At 44.7% G+C, this 19,137-nt stretch overlaps 1 protein-coding gene across 8 annotated transcripts in view; it reads right to left on the bottom strand.

Moving 5' to 3' along the window:
- Nucleotides 1-19,137, bottom strand: part of FAT3 (FAT atypical cadherin 3) — a 573,356-nt gene that overhangs the window by 515,312 nt on the left and 38,907 nt on the right. Inside the window, exon 1 of one of the 8 annotated variants that reach the window (XM_039539419.1) lies at nucleotides 2,893-3,069. The exons of the other annotated variants lie outside the window; for them this stretch is intronic. The gene's annotated coding sequence lies outside the window, so the exon portion shown is untranslated. Of the gene's footprint in view, nucleotides 1-2,892; nucleotides 3,070-19,137 lie in introns of those variants that run through there. 8 annotated transcript variants of the gene reach the window in all.

Below are 19,137 nucleotides of genomic sequence, written 5' to 3'. Positions count from 1 at the left end.
AGAGGTGAGAACCTGCAATTTCCCAGAGACTTCACTGGGATTTGGGCTTTCTTAGCACTTCTGAAAAGCAGGCCACCAGGTTTTACATAATCCATCACACATATGCAACTCATGGAGACTGAGCCAGATGTTTCCATGCTGCTTCCACTACATGCCTTTCTGTGGCTACAGGCTACAGAGAGAGCCCGTAAGGTCCCCATTTTATCCATCTCAGGTCCCTTCTCAGATGACAGCTGTGCCACGTTCTTCAGTAAATGTTAATTTCATTTTCTCTCCAGGAACGAACAGCTCGGCTGATGAAGCGCAATCTCAGGCTAAAGGAAACTTTACTGCCCTTACAAGCACCGTGCAATAGCCAAAGGGTTTAAAAAGGGGTAGATAAAGGGAAAAACAGCAATATAAAATCATTACCTTGGATAATTCCAATGTTTTTCAAAAAAACATAGTGCCATTGTCATGCTATCTGGATGGACTCACAACAGTGTGTGCCTACCTCAGGTCAGATTGTCAAAAACAGGGCAGATACCCCAAACTGACTGTATGTTCTATAGTTAGATTTCACCAACCCAGTAACACTGTAATAGTCTTACCACGGAGTCATAGACTGTCCCCTTAGGCTCCCCAGTCTATTTTGCCAGGCAAGCTGGACTTAATGATAATTGGTCACCTACACCAAAGATCACAAAAATATTCAGGTTACTTCCAGTCCCAAGAGACCAAGGACATACCTCAGATCACACACCAAAGATGCTTGTAGCCAATCCTGTAATAAATTACTAAATTAAATTAGTAGCTAGGAAAAAGAAATAACAGGGTTACTGATAGGTGAAAGCAAGCAAACAAGCATACTTACACATGAGAATTTCAGTCTGTGATTCAAAAGTGACAGCTGTAGTACTCTGTCAATTCAAAGTGTGTTTGAAAGTTAATCCATGGCAAATAGCATGGGGATCTCTGTGAAAGAAACCCAGTTTCTCCCTGTCAGTGATTTTTATCCCATTCACTCCAGGGTCCAAACTGATGGGATGCGTTCATAGGTAGGTCTCTCTTTCCTAGAGGGAATTATGAATTCAGTCAACAAAATCTCTGTCCTTTGATGCTACATGATAGTTCATTTGCCTTCAATGGGCCACAGATGTGCACTTTATCTTAATCAATGCTTCTCTTTTATTGTTTGGTGAGTTACACAATTACAGAGGTTTACAGTGCAAACACTCAATATAACTTTATACCATGGGCTATAGAGGTTATGAGTGAGATCAATACATGCAGCATCCTACAAGCGTTTTATAAAGTCTAAACACTAAAGTCTAAACACATTCTTATTAACTTAACATATAACACACAGGTAAGCAAGACTGGTTTCCAGCTAATGGCTGTATTTTAAAGAAACCTTATTGAGGTTGCAGGAACAAACCATCCCGATGCGTAGGAAGAAAAGTAAATATGGCAGGCGACCAGCTAGGCTTAACAGTGAAATCCTTGCTCATCTTAAACACAAAAGAACAGCTTACAAGAAGTGGAAGATTGGACAAATAACCAGGGAGGAGTATAGAAGTATTGCTCAGGCATGCAGGTGTGAAATTAGGAAGGCCAAATCACACTTGGAGTTGCAGCTAGCCAGAGATGTTAGGAGTAACAAGAAGGGTTTCTTTAGGTATGTTAGCAACAGGAAGAAAGTCAAGGAAAGTGTGGGCCCCTTGCTGAATGAGGGAGGGAACCTAGTGACAGAGGATGTGCAAAAAGCTAGCGTACTCAATGCTTTTTTTGCCTCTGTCTTCACAGACAAGGTCAGCTCCCAGACAGCTGCACTCTGCAGCACGATATGGGGAGGAGGTGACCAGCTCTCTGTGGAGAAAGTAGTAGTTCGGGACTATTTAGGAAAGCTGGATGAGCACAAGTCCATGGGGCCGGATGCGCTGCATCCGAGGGTGCTAAAGGAGTTGGCCGATGAGATTGCAGAGCCATTGGCCATTATCTTTGAAAAATCATGGCAATCGGGAGGTCCGGACGACTGGAAAAAGCTAATTTAGTGCACATCTTTAAAAAAGGGAAGAAGGAAGATCCAGGGAACTACAGGCCAGTCAGTCTCACCTCAGTCCCTGGAAAAATCATGGAACAGGTCCTCAAGGAATCAATCCTGAACCACTTAAAGGAGGGGAAAGTGATCAGGAACAGTCAGCATGGATTCACCAAGGGCAAGTCATGCCTGACTAACCTAATTGCCTTCTATGATGAGATAACCAGCTCTGTGGATGAGGGGAAAGCAGTGGATGTGCTATTTCTGGACTTTAGCAAAGCTTTTGATAAAGTCTCCCACAGTATTCTTGCCAGCAAGTTAAAGAAGTATGGGCTGGATGAATGGACGGTAAGGTGGATAGAAAACTGGTTGGATGGTCGGGCTCAACGGGTAGTGATCAATGGTTCCATGTCTAGTTGGCAGCCGGTATCAAGTGGAGTGCCCAAAGGTCAGTGCTGGGGCCGGTTTTATTCAATATCTTCATTAACGATCTGGAGGATGGTGTGGACTGCACCCTTAGCAAGTTTGCAGATGACACTAAACTGGGTGGAGTGGTTGATACGCTGGAGGGTAGGGATAGGATACAGAGGGACCTAGACAAATTAGAGGATTGGGCCAAAAGAAATATGATGAGGTTCAACAAGGACAAGTGCAGAGTCCTGCACTTAGGACGGAAGAATCCCATGCACTGTTACAGACTAGGGACCGAATGGCTGGGCAGCAGTTCTGCAGAAAAGGACCTAGGGGTTACGGTGGACAAAAAGCTGAATATGAGTCAACAGTGTGCCCTTGTTGCCAAGAAGGCTAATGGCATTTTGGGTTGTATAAGTAGGGGCATTTCCAGCAGATCGAGGATGATCAAGCATACTTACACATGAGAATTTCAGTCTGTGATTCAAAAGTGACAGCTGTAGTACTCTGTCAATTCAAAGTGTCTTTGAAAGTTAATCCATGCCAAATAGCATGGGGATCTCTGTGAAAGAGACCCAGTTTCTCCCTGTCAGTGATTTTTATCCCATTCACTCCAGGGTCCAAACTGATGGGATGCATTCATAGGTAGGTCTCTCTTTCCTAGAGGGAATTATGAATTCAGTCAACAAAATCTCTGTCCTTTGATGCTACATGATAGTTCATTTGCCTTCAATGGGCCACAGATGTGCACTTTATCTTAATCAATGCTTCTCTTTTATTGTTTGGTGAGTTACACAATTACAGAGGTTTACAGTGCAAACACTCAATATAACTTTATACCATGGGCTATAGAGGTTATGAGTGAGATCAATACATGCAGCATCCTACAAGCGTTTTATAAAGTCTAAACACTAAAGTCTAAACGCATTCTTATCAACTTAACATATAACACACAAGTAAGCAAGACTGGTTTCCAGCTAATGCATTTGTAAGCATTCAATGAGGCCTGGGCCCTTAGCATGAGATGGCGCCTGGCCTACCAGCGTCACAGCCATCCTCTTGCTGTATAGACAGTGGGGCAGATCAGCAAATATCAATGTCCTCTACAGAAGTGTGTTGCTTTTTATTTTCATAATAGCTTTTCCAATCTCCAGCCACCTGGAGATTAGATTAGTGCAGATAACTAAATCCAAGTTTTATGACCGATCCTTCTGGAAGATACTGTTTTCAGCTGAAGAAAAGTGTTCAAAAATTTCAATAATAAAAAGAAAATTCAACACGCCTGTTCTAAAACATCCCATCATCTTCACTCAAGCAAAACCTCCATCGGCTTCAGTGGACCCCGCAGAATATACATGAGTTCAAAAGTGTGAACCAAAGGTGCTGAGCGCTGAAGTGCAGCTGCAGGTAACGCAGAAGATGGTAACTTTCTCTGTTCTGCCTTGCATTCACAATAGCAACCAGAGTGGCTACACATTGCATTCCTGCCCCTAAGTCCTTTGCTAGGCATTAATCAAACTGATAAGTGAAGAAGGGGAATACAAAGACGGTGTCAATATTCTTCAGTCTGACTAATCTCTGGCCCTGCCTGTCCATCCCAGAGGAAAAGGGGAAATCTCAGTTCATGCCAAAGCAACCCCACATCTAGGAAAATCCTATAAAATTCAATTTTAAAAGTTACATATCTAAAGGGTTTCCCTTTTAAAACATTCTTATGGACTCTGATAGAGAATTATATCCCTGCTATAAAATTTCTACAGGATGCTCAATAAACCTATAGGAAGCATCTCATTCTGTAACAGATTCTAAAGTACTTTTCTACTACGGGGTCTGTAATAGGGGACAACACGCTATATATTTTCAGAAACAAAATGTCTCAGTTCTGAGCCAACTGGGCAAGGTACAGAATCCTTCCTGAGTGGTGCTGAGCACTCTCAACTACAGCTGAAAGTTGCACGACTGATCCTAGCATGGCTGCACCTTCGACATGCGGTTTTCATTAGCAGTCACTCTTGTTCAGCAGCCACATCTCAAACTGGTAGCCACAAGAGAAAATGGTTACATAGAATGATACAAATGTAGGTCTGGAAAGGACCTCAAGAGGTCATCTAGTCCATCCCCCCACAATGAGGCAGGACCAAGTAAACCTAGACCGTCCCTAAGTGTTTGTCTAACCTGTTCTTAAAAACCTACAAGGACGCGGATTCCTAGGTAACCTGTTTCAGTGCTTAACTATCCAGAGTTGGAAAGCTTTTCATAACATCCAAACTACACCGCTACCTCCATATAACGCCACCCGATATAACACAAATTTGGATATAACGCAGTAAAGCAGAGTTCTGTGGGGGAGGGAGGGGGGGCCTGCGCACTCCAGTGGATCAAAGCAAGTTCAATATAACACGGTTTCACCTATAACGCGGTAAGATTTTTTGGCTCCCAAGGATATCAAGGTAGAGGTGTAATTCATGCTTGCCGCCAATTAAGCCATTTACTTCTTATCCTATCCTCTGTAGACATGTAGACCAATTGATGACCGCCCTCTTTAAAAGAGCCTTTTATATATGGTGGATGATGTTACTATTCACAACCACCCTCTATTAAAGCCACTCACTGTGTGCTCAGATCTGTACCTGACATACAAGAACCTGCCCCAAAAGGGTTACAAAAGGGTGGACAGAAATGGAGTAGATGAGACACTCTGAGAAGTCCAGAGGAAGGATTAACGTTAACAACTGTATCATTTTTTTTTCTTGTTCACATCTTGCGATCATCAAGGAAGCTTATGAAACTCAAATGGTCGCCATAGCTTCTAAGTGAAAATCTCTGATGATTCTCATCTGGGTCTTATGTTCTTTTCCTTTGTAGGCTGATTTCCATGTGAAGCTTCCAACATTATTTACATGGGGAAAGGCCATTACCATTTGGTAGCTAAGCAACTGTTGCTCAGTTGTGGCAGTCTTTCAAAGCCACTATGTTTTTTTTTTTTTTTTAAAGTTAACTTTTTTTAAAAATGATGGATTGTCCTCAAACAAACCAAAGAGGGCCCTCATGGGAGAGCAGATAAGCAGCTTTTTGTTTGTTGTTAAATGGTTTCTACATTTGACCATAGGAGGTCAAGAATACAGATGACAATGTGTTTACACGTAGGGGAGTTACTTGTGCTTTTTGCTGGGCATATTATACATTTCACAAACTTTCCAGCTTCCAGAGGACTCAACATAATCAGAAAGCAAGTGCTGTCGCTTGGAGGAGAGCTTGAGTTTTCCTCCCTCCTGTACAACTTTGCAATCCTCATCTGTATACATGGGATAAACTGATACACAATCTATCCAGTCTTTCTGCTGACCAGGTGGACTGCTTGGGGGCATGAGACCTAAAACCTTCTGCAGAACGGAAAAGGCCGCAGGTCACTCTAGCTGGGGAAATGCCATCCTACTGAATTCTAACTTCAGCCACAATGGTGCATATCACAGTTTCTTTATTACCTGGATAATGGTTAAATTTACAGTGTCCCTGCAAATCCAGATATGCTAAGGTATTCAGGCATGATAAAAGTGAATCGGCAGTATGTTATGTGTAAAGTTGTCAGTGATGGTGTGTAAATCAGACAGATGTTTAATAGTGTTTACTAGGGTTGTCAATTAATCGCAGTTAACTCACGTGATTAACTAAAAATAATTAATCGTGATTAATCACAGTTTTAATTGCACTGTTAAACAATAGAATCCCAACTGAAATTTATTAAATATTTTTTGATGTTTTTCTACATTTTCAAATATATTGACTTCAATTACAACATGGAATACAAAGTGTACAGCACTCACTTTATATTATTATTTTTATTACAAATATTTGCACTGTAAAAATTATAAACAAAAGAAACTGTTTTTCAAGTCACCTCAGACAAGTACTGTAGTGCAATCTCTTTATCGTGGAAGTGCAAGTTACAAATGTAGATTTTTTTTTTTACATAATTGCACTCAAAAACAAAACATTATAAAAACTTTAAAGCCTACAAGTCCATTCAGTCCTACTTCTTGTTCAGCCAATCGCTAAGACAAACAAGTTTGTTTACATTTACGGGAGATAGTGCTGTCTGCTTCTTATTTACAATGTCCCTTGAAAGTGAGAACAGATGTTCGCATGCCACTTTTGTAGCCGCTTTTCCAAGTTATTTACATGCCAGATATGTTAAACATTCATATCACCCTTCATACTTTGGCCACAATTCCAGAGGACATACTTCCATGCTGATGGCGTGTGATGCTCTGTACCTCGGGGGAACAACCTTATTCGTCTTTATAAAATGATTGTGTGGCATCCAATGCAAAGTTTGGCATGTTGGGGGTCTTCAGAAGGTTCATGATGCACTGACCATGATTGTTATAATGATGTTGTTATAGTAATGTTATAACTTTTAATTTCATGTATATAGTTATGAGGCTGAAAATGTATACTCATGGTTTAAAGCAAGCCCAGGCAAAAACTCTCCAAGAACAGAGAGGCAGTTCGCACCTCATCGGGGCATGTATGGGACAAACCCAGCCCAGCCTCACAGGAACAAAGGACGCTGGCCTAGGCAACAACAAAAGGATCTGTTAGACTCTCAAGTGAGTCACCGCCCTTCCTTTGGTCAGTGTGGGACTACGATGAGGTAATGCCCACCTGACTCTGAAGGGGTGGGGGCAAAGCCAAGAAAGAAAGAACATGATAACAGGGAGAGACATTTGCCATGCTCTTCCTCTCTCTTCCACCTACATCTACAGACACCACACCAAGCGACTGAAGTACTCATCAAAGGGGAGAGCTGACTGAAAAGTAACCAGCCAGCCTGTGGTGGGAAGCATCTAAGTTTGTAAGGGCACTGAAAGTGTTAAGATCAGCTTAGAATACGTTTTGCTTTTATTTCATTTGACCAAATCCGACTTGTTATGCTTTGACTTATAATCACTCAAAATCTCTCTTTATAGTTAATAAATCTCTTTGTTTATTCTACTTGAAGCAGTGTCAGAGACTTCCCTTGGGATAACAAGCCTGGTACATATCAATTTCTTTATTAAATTGACGAACTCATATAAGCTTGCAGCATCCAGCTGGCATAACTGGACACTGCAAGATGGAGGTTCCTAGGGTTGTGTCTGGGACCGAAGATATTGGCTAGTATTGTTCGGTTGCACAATCGAAGAAGCCGCTTACAAGCCAGAGGCTGTGCTTGAACAGCCTAGGACTGGGGATTCTCACAGCAGAGCAGGGTAAGGCTGGCTTCCAGAGTCAAGGATTGGAGTGACGTAGCAGATCACCTGTCCAGATAACACCAGAGGGGAACATCATATGGCACTCATTCAAAAAATAATGTGTTAATTAAATTTGTGACTGAACGCCTTGGGGGGAGAACTGTATATCTCCTTCTCCGTTTTACCCACATTCTGCCATATATTTCATGTTATAGTAGTCTCAGACGATGACCCAGCACGTGCTGTTCATTTTAAGAACACTTTCATTGCAGATTTGACAAAACGCAAAGAAGGTGCCAATGTGAGATTGCTACGGATAGATACAGCACTCAAGCCAAGGTTTAAGAATCTGAAGTACCTTCCAAAATCTGAGAGGGACGAGGTGTGGAGTATGCTTTCAGATGTCTTAAAAGAGCAACACTCCAATGCGGAAACTACAGAACTCAAAGCACCAAAATAGAAGGTGGCATCTGATGATGAAAATGAACATGTATTGGTCTGCACTGTTTTGAATGTCTATCGAGCAGAACCCGTCATCAGCATGGACGTATGTCCTCTGGAATGGTAGTTGAAGTATGAAGGGACATATGAATCTTTAGTACATATGGCATGTAAATATCTTTCCATGCTGGCTACAACAGTGCCATGCAAACACCTGTTCCCACTTTCAGGTAACATTGTAAAAGAAGCGGGCAGCATGGAACCTCTAAGTGAAACCAAAATACTATCATCATTAATAAAGAGAGGCAATATATGTAGAATGTACTCACTCATCCATTGTATTCAACTCCTTTCCCCAGCACACAGACTGAACATAGAAGAGCTTAAGACCTTCATGGAGAGGGATAACAAAATTATTCCAAACTGGCTTTTGGATTTACATGTTATGCCTTTAGTTATTAATATTGCATCATAAAACGTACACTGCACTTTACAAAGCAAATAAGACCAGTCTGGATAGCTCATAACGTACATTGATTTCTCTGCACTTTTACTTTACATTTGGTACCATGCCATTGTGAAACTGCCATTGAATTTGAGTTTTACAATGATGCCAAGATGGATTTACAATCGCTACACATTGTGAAGACAACAGCATTACAACAGGAATTGTTGAGGCAACTTTTAGCATTCCCCAACATGGGCCCAAATTAATACTTCTGCAGTATTATTTTGCACTGGATTTTCCCTTTGAACTATCAATGTAAGGACCAGGAGTGATTCCAGCAGAGGAGGAGATGGCTATGCAAGAGTTAAGAGGGTTGGCACTTTAACACGTGAATTTTGATCACCTCTGTGCCCTGCCACTGAGTGGCACAATGAACAGAGAGCATGTGCAGCGTGAACCACATGGGTTTTGACAGGGATCCAGGAAAGAGACAAGTCTTCTCCCCAGCTAAGATTTAAAAAAAACATCAATCCCTAACTGTATCAAGCTTTGGTCCACATCATGTCTGTATAACTCATCAGTCATTAAAGGTTTGGCCAGTATTCTCCTATTACAGTTGTGCAATTTCATTTGTCCTCCCTGATGTGCATTCAGATACTAGGTGATGAGTGCAGCATAAATGTCACAATACCCTTCATTTGGCTATGCCATATCTTTTGCACATTTCTTATGCTGGCTCCACAGAATCCAGCCCTGGAAAACAAACAGCACAAACATAAGTAACTATGTAAGTGGTTTAATTTCAGTAGGAACTGTTGGTGTTTCATATTACTCTGGGCCACGTAATAGGTGTCTAAGTATGGGTTTCGATGCCTAACTTTAGGCACCAGAGTTTGAAAGTGTTGGTGTAGGGCCTGTAAAAAACGATTAACAACATTTCTGTAACTGTTGATTTTCAAGATGTGTTGCACATGTCCATTCCAACGTAGGTGTGTGCATGCCCTGATATCAATTGCTGGAATTTTTTTCCTTAGTGGTGTCCGTTGGGTCGACTCCAGCATCCTCTGGTGCCGCGTGCTCACAGAACCAGTAGAAGGGGCCATACTGACCTCACACCCCCTCAGTTTCTTCTTACTGACTGACTCTGATAAGAGGGGATGGAAGGCAGGTCTTGGAATGGACGTGTGCAACACATCTCAAAGAACAACAGTTACAGAAAGGTTAGTAACCGTTTTTTCTTGTTCAAGTGCTTGCCTAAATCCATTCAAATGTAGGTGACCCACAAGCAGTTGAACAGGAGGTAGGCTCAGTCAAGGACAAGCTGACTGCAAGACTGCACAGCCAAAGTTGGCATCGTCTCTTGCCTGTTAAGTAATGGCATAGTGCACTGAGAATGTGTGCGCCGAGGACCAGATTGCTGCCCTGAAGATATCTTGAATAGAACTTGCGCTAGGAAACAGCCAAAGAGGACCTGAGATCTTTAGGATGTGCAGGTTAGTCGGAGGTAGGACTCCTATGAGTTTATAACATGCACAGATACATGAGGTAATCCAAGATGAAATCCTCTAGGCAGAGATGGGGAGTCCCTTCAGTCTCTCAGCTATCGCTATAAGCAGCTGAGCTGATCTGCGGAATGGTTTGGTCCTTTGGATATAAAACGCCAGGACCCATCTAACAACTAAGGCGTATAGGCGCTGTTCCTCCCTATTCACATGTGATTTAGGTAGGATACGGATAGAAAAAATTGCTTGGCTGCTGTGAAATTGTGAGACCGCTTTCGTGAGGAACTTTGGATGCAGGCACAGCTGTACGTTACCTTTGAAGATCATATACGGAGGTTCTGATGTGAGGGCTCAGACTTCCAAAATCCTCCTGGCCAAAGTGATAGCCACTAACAAGGCCACTTTCCAGGAAAGGTGCAACAGCAAGCACGTCGTTAGCAGTTCAAAGGGTGGGCCTGTAATCTTTGACAGGATGAGGTTAGGTCCCAGGGAGGGATCAGTTCCTTTCCTTGAGGGTACACCCTCTGCAGGCCTTTGAGAAAATGGATTACCATTTCATGTAAAAAGACCAATCTGTTGTCAGATTAGGATGGAATACTGAAATGGTCGCCAGATTGAAGGCCAGGCTTGGCTGCTTCAAGAGCAGAAAGTACTCTAAAATAAGTTGCAATGAGAACTGTGCAGGTGGAACTCCGTGATGGGAAGACTAGTGAAAGAACTGTTTCCACTTTGCCAGGTCAGTCACTCTGGTGGAGGGTTTTCTATTGCCTAGTAGGATTCTACAGACCTGCTCCAAGCAAGCTTACTCTTCCGAATTCAGCCAGGGACGTTCCAGGCCATCAGATGAAGAGAGCTGAGGTTCAGGTGTAGCAGCAGACCACAGGTCTCAGGAGATCAGGTCTGAGTGTAGCAGAAGCCGGATTGGGGTCTCTGCTGAAAGTCTTGACAGAATGCTGAACCAGTGCTGTTTGGGCCATGTTGGGGCTATGAGGATGACCCATGATCAGTCCTGCTTGATCTTCATCAGAACCTTGTGTATCAATGGAATGGGGGGAAAGGCGTAATACAGGTGAGTTGTCCATGCTAACAGGAAGGCGTCCGCAGGAGCAGAACTGATGGCATTTTCTATTGTCATGAGTAGCAAACAGGTCTATAAGGGGAGTCCCCCACCATTGGAAGATGTCCCTTACGATGTCCAGTTGAAGGGACCACTCATGGTGAGTGGAGAAGGACATGCTGAGGTGATTCGCAAGTTGGTTCTGTGTACACAGCAGGTGAGATGCTTATAGATAGATTGAGTGTGTGATACAAAACTCCCACAGCGCAATTGCATCCTGACATAGGGGGAAGAGCTCCGCTCTGCATGTTGATGTAGGACATGGCAGTTGTATTCTTCGTGAGAACTGAAACCACTTTGTCCGTAATATGGCAGGCTAGGTGGACCACCCCGAGTTCCCGGATACTGATATGAAGAGAGAGTTCTTCTTGGGACTATAGGTCTTGAGTCCTGAGGCACCCTATCTGGACCCCCCCCAACCCAGCACCGAGGCATCAGAGACCAGAGACATTGACAGTTGATGCCTCAAAAAAGATACTCTTGCACACACCATGTGTTAGGGTTCAACCACCAAGTCAGTGAATCAAGGACTTGAGGTGGAACAGTGAGTACCATGTCCAGGTGATATCGTGAAGGTGAATATAGCCTGGCCATCCAGGCCAGCAGAGGTCTGAGACATAGCCTCGCATGTTGCACCACATATGTGCATGATGCCATATGGCCCCAGAAGGCTCAAGTATATCCAGACTGTGGTGACGGATGTGTCTGAAGGGAACTTATCAGGGTTGAGATTGAGCGAAAACAATCCTCCGGAAGTAGGGCCTTCACCTGTAGGAAGTCAAGAACTGCCCCAATGACCTCTATCCTTTGTACAAGGATAAGGGTGGATTTATTAGTAGGCCTAATGCCAGGAAGGTTGATTGAATGAGATGATGTCAGATTCCACCTGAGCTCTGGACCGTCCTTTGATTAGCCATTCATCAAGATATAGGAGTACGTGAAATCTCTTTCTCCTGAGGAAAGCCTCTACTACTGCCATACATTTGGTGAAGATCCATGGGGCAGTCAACAGGCCAAATGGGAGAACCGCGAACTGGTAATGAGTCTGTTTCACAACAAATTTTAGGAACCTTCTGTGGCCTTGGAAAAATCAATATGTGGAAATATGTGTCCTTTAGACCAAGGGCCGCATACCAACCTCCTGGAGCCAGTGAGGGAATGATGGAAGCCAAGGAGACCTTGCAGAACTTCAAACTCTTGAGATAGTGGTTGAGATGACGCAGGTCTAGGATTGGCCTGAGACCCCCCCATGACTTTTGGGATTAGGAAGTAACGTGAATAAAACCCTTTTTCCTCTTAGGTAATGTGGAACATCTTCCACAGCTCCCACCTGAAGGAAGGATTGGACTTCTTGTTCCAATAGTTGCTTGTGACCCGGGTCCCTGAAGAGGGACGGGGAGGGGGAATGGGCAGTTACAGTGGATAAAAACAGGAGGGTATAACCTAATTCTCTTATGATTAGAACCCAACAGTCTGAGGTAATGTGGGCCCAGGCACTGAGGAAGAGGGAGAGTCGATTGGAAAACAAAGGGGTAACTGGAACCAGAACAGAAGGGATTGAGATGTCATCCTCGAGCACTTCATCAAAATGAGCATTTAAAGCTGCCTGTGTGTCTAAGGCCAGACTGCATCAGCCCTGAGGAGGAGGTCGGTGGAGGGGGTCTATGCCAGAACCCTTTGTCTGGCAGGCTGCACGAAATAGCATCCAGGCTGTTGAGGCTGTAGTGTTTTCTGGACAGTGCCGGTGTATAGATACAGAGATTTTAGGGTCACCATGGAGTCCTTAAGCCCATGGAGTTTGGCGTCTGTTTGCTCTGAAAAGAGCGAGGACCCTTCGAATGGGAGATCCTGGAGGGTCTGCTGCACCTCTTGAGGGACCCCAAGGACTGAAACCACAAGCTCCTGTGCATGGTAACAGTCATGGCCATCAATCTGGCCGCAGAATTGGCAGCATCCAAGGCTCCATGCAGGGAGGCCTGGGCTGCTGTCTTCCATTCTTCGACTAGTGAAGAGAACTCCTGTCTGGCCTCTTGGGGGAGCATGTCCTTACATTTTTGCATTGCCTCCCACATATTAAAATCACAGTGACCCAGCAAAGCTTGCTGGTTTGCTATTCAGAGTTGTAGTCCACCCCTCGAATAATCTTTTCTGCGAAACAAGTCCAGTTTTTACGGGTCCTTTGCCTTTGCTTTGCCCACTTGACCTTGCCAGTCCCTCTCATTGACCGCTGCCACCATTAGAGACCTTGGAGCAGGAGTGTGAAAACAGAAATTCATACCCCTTGGCTGGTATGAAGTATTTGCACTCCATCCATTTGGCCATAGGATGGAGGGAAGCGGGGATCTGTCAGAGCGCTCTAACTGGGTCCATGATTGCCTCATTAAGGGGTAGAGCCACTCTTGAGGACCTGCTGCAGACAAAATGTCTAGTAAACTGTGTGTTGTCTCTCTAACCTCTTCAGCACGGGTACTCAAGTTTGAGGCTACCCGCTTAGTAAGTCCTGGTAGGCCAGGGGTGGGCAACCTGTGACACGTCAGGGTAATCTGCTGGTGGTCTGCGAGACAGTTTGTTTACATTGACCGTCCGCAGGCACAGATGCCCCCCACACCTCACAGTGGCCACAGTTCGCTGTTCATGGCCAATGGGAGCTGCAAGAAGCGGCAGCCAGCACATCCCTGTGGCCTACGCCGCTTCCTGCAGCTCCCATTGGCCAGGAACGGCGAACTGTGGCCCCTGGGAGCTGCAGGCGGCCGTGCCTTCAGACCGTCAATGTAAACACTGTCTTGTGGCCCACCAGTGGATTACCCTGACGGCCGCAGGTTACCCACCACTGTGGTAGGCCTTGTGGTCATCTTCAGGTAAGGCACACCGGAAGCCACCACTGCCTCATCTAGGGAAGAGGAGGCAGTGGCTAAGGCTGTTTGAGGGGCCTCCTCCCCTTCCCCTCTGTCTCGAGCGAGACCGGTGGGACTTTCTCCTCTTGAGGTTCAACACCAGGCTTGGCGCCATCGGGGATCTCGCGGTGTGGTACCGGAGGTACCCTATTTTCTGAGGCCACAGAATACAAATGCCTTGAAACAGTGCCCTGGCCCAGGGGGAACCCTCATGGGTTCCAAAAAGGCCACGGCCTCTGGGACCCTGGGGACTGGCACCCATGCAAAGCATTTGGGGAAATATTGCAGGGTAGGATTGGTGAGGGGGGCAGCACAGACTGTCCTGACGGTGGGGAGAGTAGGACTCCAATGAGGAAGATAAGCTGCAGCAGGGAGCCCAAGGCGGTGCCGACCCTCTCGGTGCAGGCAAACAGTGTCACAAAGAAGTCTGAGCCGAGGCTACCATGGGTTTTCCCCTAGAGGGTGGCCTCGGTGCCACACAAAAGCTGAGGGATGGCCCTCTGCCGCTCATCAGTACTGGTGGTGCCAAGTCCTGAATCTCTGAGAACCCTGAGACCGGAAAAGTGAACAGGTCACTAGCAGCCGTAAATGCCTCTGAGGTTGATGGTACCACAACCTGATTGGTACGCTGTCTCCTGGAGGATTGCTTTCCCATGCTCCAGTTAGCACAGCTTGAGGGTGTACCGAGGCTGACGGAGGTGGCTACTGCAGTTCTGGGGATGGAAAGCGGCCCAATGCAGGACTCGCTCTATCCCAATCCCCTTGCCTGCTTACTTTCAGCACCGGGGAATGAATCTTCTCCTGGTGCTTATGGTGTTTCTTCTTAGGCACCAGGAAAGAGGATCAGTGCTGGGACTCTCAACTGATGGGAGGAACACTCCATACCAAAGCTGAGCTGCTTGGGGGTGAGTCCAAACACAGCTCCAACGCTGGTGTTAGGGCTGCCTCCGTGAGGAGGACCTTCAACCTCGTTTCCCAGTCTTTCCTAGTGCTGGGTTTGAAGTCCCTGCAGATCTGATAATGGTCTTTCCTATCAGCTTCCCCTAAGCACTTGAGACAGCTGAATGCGCATTGCTCAAGGGCATCGACTTGCCACAGGATGAGCAGGGCTTGAAGCCCGGTGACCAAGGCGTGCTCCGGCACTAGGGAGCGGACCAGCCTTGCCAACTAAATGTGGAGCTGTCCAAAACTAACGACAAAAACTACAACTAACTAAGTAAACTACAATAACTATATACATGGGAAAAGCAAAGGAAAACCACTGGGAGAAATTGCCTGAGTAATGAGGGAAGTTCCAGCAACCGTCACAGGCACTAAGAAGGAACTGAAGAGGCCCCGTATAGCGATGTTATGAGTGTGCGGCACCAGAGAGGGCTAGAGCTGACCCAAGGGATACCGCTAAGGGAAAAAATTCTGGCAACCGTGCTCGGGGCACGCACACACCTACATTGGAATGGACCTGTGCAAGCACTCAAAAAAGAACAACAGGACTTTGAAAACAGAAGCGTAGTGCTGCTGTTACCCCATACCTTTGGGCAGCTCAACAGCAATAGGGACTGAACCTGGTACTTCTGGATCTAAAAGCATGAGTCTTTTCTACCTCATCTAAGAGAACCAGGTCTCTTAGCCAAGCTTGCAGCAGGCCCATCAATATCTGTATGTGGCCCAGTCACCACTGGAGAGGGACAGAGTGCCACACTGAGTGGATGTGGGCTACACGTGGCTAGGTAAGATGGAGCTGCGTTAATGACATGAATGCTAGGATTGCCACGGTCCACTCCCATAACCTGAATCTCATTGCATACAAATATCTCCTCTACTCCCCAAGAACAATTCCAAGGTCTTTGCCTCTGGTGCTACTGCCACTTGCTGCACAGACAAAGAGACAAACTGTTTCACTACATTCTAGCAGGTCCCATGCAGCTATACTTACTCAATTTCTGCCCTGGCAGGTGTTTGCTGCAGATTTCTGTGGAGCCGAGCACTTTGCCTCTCCCTTCACTGTCATCCCCAACAGGATACCTGTTAAAACATCCACAAACTGCCCTGCCCAACCTCAGCACTTGATTTAGGAACCCTCTTGTTTGCACACTTTGAATCTGAGCTGTCCCTTTAACCCACCCACATTGGTTGGGGAATATTTGTTTGGGGTAAATGACCATTTTTTTTTTACCAATGTAGCCCTCACGCACTTATCCCTACAGCCCTGAAGAGATGTCTCAGTCTGCGCTGGCTGTAAACATCCCATGAAGTCACCATCAGGCACCCTTGACAGAGTTTGCTTAATGAAGGACCTATATGGGGTTGGGTCCGGTGTGTTAAAGACATTGGATTGGCCCTGCACTGTACTTAAGAAGGCACTAAATAAACAGGGAACTGTAGAGAGTCCTTCCAGACTGACCCATCTTTTTCAGGGCACTCTCATGAGAAATACCCCTAGTTTCTGGCAGATTCTGACGAGAATAAAGTTGGATGCAGTATCACTCAGAAAAGAGAGAGTTTCCTCTGCACTATGAGGCAGCCTGCTTTCTTTCCCAAGTAGCAGATGTTCCACTGGCCCAAATTATGGTATATCCCCCTTTACTATCTATGTGCAGTAGATCTGGTATTAACATATTGGTCAACTTTGGCTTTGGCTACAGCAGTGGGGCTTCTGAACCCTAGCCAAATTTTAAGATCATCTTGTCAAACCTTTAAGAGCTACCAAAACATGTATCAGCAACATCACTGAAAGCGACAGCAATACCCATACAACTGCCTATGCACACACTCAGCTTTCCTCACAGGAGCGGCCCAATTGATTTCAGGGGGATAGCTCAGCGGCTGATAACTAAGGGTTTTGCAAATACTTACACACACGTTTAACTATTACATCATTTTTATTCTATACAGCTCCTTGTGAAATTTCACTTAAGTTCAATGAGCTAGTTAACTATACTGTACAATGAATGTTTCTCAAGGATATTCAGGATTCTTCTATTAAGTTTTATGTTGCTATTTTTGATAAGTGGGGGAAAAGATAATGAGGTGCTACAGGGAAAAGCCAGAACCTAGTTTAATATTTTAGAAATAGCTTGGTGCTTTATAGACATTATGAAGTAATGCTTTGGGGTGCTTTCCCCTTGGTCTCTTGTGTGTCCTTTTCAGCCATGCAGCTTGATGTGTCTACCATCTTGGTATTATACAATCCCTTTTGTAAAGGGCATACCATTTTTTAATCTAGCTGTCTGGTTAATCATTTCAGCCCTACACAGAATTAAGCAAACAGAACTGATGCAAGTGAAGTTCTCCTGAAACAGAGTGCATCTCATATATCCATCTATGAAATTAACACTATTGATGCCAGAAACAAGCCAGCATATGACAAAGAATGAATGCAAGCAACAACATTGAGCACACTGGTGAGATGCAGTTCTACAAACACACCTGACCCAAGAATGGAACTGAACCAAAAGTTACTGTATTCATCTCTTTACAAACAAAACCTCCTTGGAACAGGACTATTCCCCCATTGTAATAACTGGGGGCCTTACAGGGAGGTTCATATCCACTAACAGGATATATAGAAAATAATCACATGAAAGCAGAATGGACCTGATCCTTGTAAGGTTTTCCACACATTTTAAGACTAGAAGGGACCCTTATTCTGACCTCCTGCATAACACAGGTCAGAGAATTTCACTAAGCATTCCTGCATCAGGCCCATAATTTCTAGACAAGCTAGAGCATCTCTTTAGAAAGACATCCAATTTTTAACTAAAGTCTTTAAGTGACAGTGTATCTACCACAAGCCCTAGGTAAATTGTTCCAATGGTGAATTGCTCTAGCTGGTTTAAAAAAAAAAAAAAGGTCTTGTTTCCACTCTAAATTTGTCTAGCTTCAGCTTCCAACTATTGGGTCTTGTTACACCTTTGTCTGCTAGATTAAAGAGCACTTTCTTCTCCCTGTGTAGCTACTTAGAGACTATGACCAAGTCACCTTTATTATTGCTGCTTTCACTTCCTTTCTTAACCAGGATGGTTTGATTTCCTAAAACCAACAAAGCGTACTTTTGCGATAGCAAAGTTGTGGCGTTTGGGGGCATCTGATAGGTTTTCTTAAACTTCCATTTTTGTTTTGTTTAGATGTTCTTCCCGATCAGTTTTGCTCATAAGTGGTGCCAGATGCAAAGATCCCACTTGTAACATTGATACCAACGCAACTGCAATCTGCTGAGCAACTTGACACACTAGGATTGTGACATTACACTCCATATTTTTATGAAAATATACTTATGAGATGTATATGACATACCAGAAGTACTTTATGCAAGATGGCTAATGTAAGATATCATTGGAAAGGTTATGATTTACTGAATGTGGCTATCCAATTTGTATGTGTAACACCGACAGACCCCGGTCGTCAGTGGGCAGGATCGAACCAGGGACCTCTGGAGCTTAGTGCATGAGCTTCTACCACATGAACTAAAAGCTGTTAGCTTTTAGCTAACTGGCTGTTAGCTAAGGCTGTAGAGCAGACTCATTAATTGCTCTCTCTCTAAATGGTCTCGGTACCACTACATGGGACAGAACACCACACCCAGAAGGTGTGTGGATTACCTATACATGTATCATTTCTGTATCTAAAGTTAGGAATATGGACTATGTAACAATTACAACTGAGTGTGTACTGGGAAGACACCCACCAGATGACAGGCCATCAGATTCGATGGGCCATTCGGAAGGAACAAGACTATGGAGATACTAATCTCTCCCCCTCCTGGGAGGCGTCCAGTGACATAACTGTGACACCATTAGGTCAGGTGGTCTTGTCACCTGATCTTAAACATTACCTGGGTTTTCTTGTAACCTTCCACTAAAAGGAACAGGGGGGTCAGGTTTGGAAAACAAAGGATTCCCGTCTTATGTAAATCTTATTTAAGGGTGGGGAAGAAGAAAAAGGGGACTCTACTCCATGGCCTGTCTGCCCAAGAAGAAAGACTGTTAAAGACACCTGAAGGGCAGGCAAGGGGGGAGTCCAGACTGCGATAGGGGTCCAGTCTAAAAAGAAATATAACTGGAACATTAAGCT

The sequence above is a fragment of the Mauremys reevesii genome, linkage group 1 (genome assembly GCF_016161935.1).
Source record: "Mauremys reevesii isolate NIE-2019 linkage group 1, ASM1616193v1, whole genome shotgun sequence".
In the NCBI taxonomy this organism is placed as follows: domain Eukaryota; kingdom Metazoa; phylum Chordata; order Testudines; family Geoemydidae; genus Mauremys; species Mauremys reevesii.
This window is presented reverse-complemented; position numbering and strand designations above follow the sequence as displayed.